The sequence below is a fragment of the Poecilia formosa genome, unplaced genomic scaffold (genome assembly GCF_000485575.1).
Source record: "Poecilia formosa unplaced genomic scaffold, Poecilia_formosa-5.1.2 Scaffold210, whole genome shotgun sequence".
Taxonomy (NCBI): domain Eukaryota; kingdom Metazoa; phylum Chordata; class Actinopteri; order Cyprinodontiformes; family Poeciliidae; genus Poecilia; species Poecilia formosa.
Window position 1 is genome coordinate 1 of NW_006800149.1, and position 2,765 is coordinate 2,765.

Sequence of the window (2,765 nt, forward strand, 5' to 3'; positions counted from 1 at the left end):
CATGAAACCAGGTGGCTGAGCCTCCTGGCAAAGTCCGGTAGAGGGGTTGTTATCAAGGAATGATGTTCTTGGGAGAGCTCAGCTGGGGTGAGGTGGGAAAGAGCGTTATGTTTACATATCTTCAAGGAGATTGGAAATATGCAGCCCTTCCAAGGCCACACGGGAAAAGCCAATTCAGATACAGAATGTCTTAGGTCGGGAAGATTATAAATTTCAATCTTTCCTTAAGTCTCTTCGATACATCTCAGTTCCCAATTATCCAAATTTGGTCGTTCCACTGAGCCGAAACTAGCAACTACTCCAAGATCGATTCCATCCCGTTAGTGAGTTTTAGAGTCCTCAGCTGGGCTGCGAGTCTCAGCAAGACTCACATCCAACTTGAGTCTCTGTCCACACCAACAGTCTGAGTGTTCGCTAGTTCGGCCAAGTCCGTCACAAAGTTGACGATAAACCAGGTATCCGCAAGCTCCAAACAGCAGAAATCCTGTTATCATGAATAAACTCAGGGTGAATCCTGCTGGGTGTGTCCCCACAGGACAAGAGGGCTCTCCTGTGCCCAGACTTCTCGTTGAGAAAATTTGATCCATTGCATTGAGACCGGTTGACCAGATCCATAATTTGTAGATTTGGATGATGTGCAAAGAAAGGCTCCAAAAATATAGAAAAAGACAGGACAAAAACAGAGCAAGCAGGGCAGGCAAGCGCATGGAGGGAGCAGAGGAAAAAAAGTGTCCGCCTTCATCAAGAGAAAATATGTAAATATGTTCTTTATTAAAACACTGTAAAAGTGTTTCTGTTCATCAATGTCAATATAAAAGTCAGAATAATTTCTATCAAAAAAAACCATTGTGCTCTTTATTCAGAAATGCCCCAAAACAATTAAATAATCACATCAAAAGTTAGAAACTCTGTCTTTAGTCATTTCTTTGATTACCAAATATATTTGTGTGTGTGAGAAAATGTGTCAATAACAGGTATTAACTTAAAATACTTTGAAGAACGGCACCTTGTGAAGTTTGGTCCTTTCACTTGTATTAGCTTACTGGGAGAGAAGCCATATTCAATATGGCGGACGCTGTGACATATCGCAGCAATGGGCCGACCCGCTCCATGAGCAGTCTACGTATTCATGGGTCCCAGAAGTGTGGAGGGCACTATGCCTTCAGAATTAGATTAGGACTCCTGAATGTGAGATGGTTGAATGTGAGCCATTTTAAAGACACTTACACTTTGTCAGTTTCTCTCTCAACTTATGGTCTCCAGAAAATTCCACCCTGCAAGGAGGAGGACAGNTGTTTTGTCAGTTCTGTGATCATGTCAAAGCAGCAACTTATATTAAAAAGTGTTTTATTTCCGTTTGAAAGCTGCCCGCTTCCATGGAAGGACAACAGAAAATTGCTCTTATAAACATGTAATTATTAAAACCCTCACTGTGTATCCCTCTGAAAAATGAATTTTATAGCGTTAACACCGGAGCTGTAAGTGGTCCGGTATGAAACGGGGGTGATAGAACAACACAGCACTTTTAAATTTCAATAATCAGAATACCGACATTGTTTCCATTGTTTTAAAAGGTTTATGTCAGTCTGCCTTTTCCCCATCGATCCGTTTCCCTACCGGCCTGCACCTTAGAGGGTTAAAAAAAAGAAAAAAGAAAAAGAAACGACGCGCACATCACGCAAAACTCTGAAACAGGAGAAGCGCGACATAAAACGGAGCGACGAACTAGATGTGAATTATGGCATAAAAACAGAGAATCTGATGCTGAACAGGGAAAAATCAACACATGATGTGAAACATGACGATTAGATGGCGCAGCAGGTGATGAGTGAAGATTACTGATGGTGAGCGTCAATAAATGCCATGTGGGTGAAATGTTATGGATGATACTCTGATGTCCCATTCTACTGAAGGCAGCACAGAGCTGCACCACCAGAAACCGACAGAAACACTGAAGAGAAGAAGAGTTATGATTAATGTAGTTACAGTTCTATCCATGTTTTAATGCTGCAGAGCTCAGTCGGTTTGCAAATAGTTCAAAGTTTAAACTGGCATGTTGAACATATTTTATCTGGCCATTTTGTGGAATATTTAACAACTAGAAAATGACAAAGAACAAGAATATTTTTTCCACTCTGATTGGCTGCTGTTAGGCCTACCAATTTTAAGTTGAATGTCCATTCATTGCATTTTTCTCACCTGTGAAAATAATTTCTGTTCCCATGGCTTTTTTGTTCTCTGGGAAATTATTTTTGATGATAAATACAGAAACAAGCATAAAAATCAAAAGATCTACTGATAGTAACTTCAATAATAAAATAATAGTCAGTGTAAAGTAGCCTACAAATTCTTTGGTGGGGGTAGGTGATTGACCTGGATAAAGACTGGGGGGCGCTGGCCCGAAAAAGGTTGAGAAACACTGGTTTAGGTGATTAATGTGTCACACTCAGTTGACAATATTTATGCCCTGTAAAAAATCAGTATTCTTTGAACCTGTGTACTCTGTATTGAACGACTGGATAAAATAATATTTCAGTTTCAAGTGGATGCACCGTTTTTCTCATAAGGATCATATATCGATACATATGTGAGCAGGGGCTCTGCCAGAAATCTTTTTCCTTAATTCATTAAATGCTAGTGAAATGGAGGTAATCAGTAGTCTGTAGCTAAGTTAATTATGCTAAATGGTTGATAATCCCCCTCTCCTTGGGCTGCCACCTTAAACCCCTCCACCATGATAAGGTGGCAGCCCAAGGAGAGGGGGA

General features: G+C 40.5%; 1 long non-coding RNA gene across 1 annotated transcript in view; it reads right to left on the reverse strand.

The window, feature by feature from the left end:
* Window positions 1-950: 950 nt before the first annotated feature.
* LOC103148681 (uncharacterized) overlaps window positions 951-2,765 on the reverse strand; it is a 5,183-nt gene continuing 3,368 nt past the window's right edge. Inside the window, exon 3 of the long non-coding RNA XR_477379.1 lies at window positions 951-1,274. This is a non-coding gene — a long non-coding RNA (uncharacterized LOC103148681). The remainder of the gene's footprint in view (window positions 1,275-2,765) is intronic.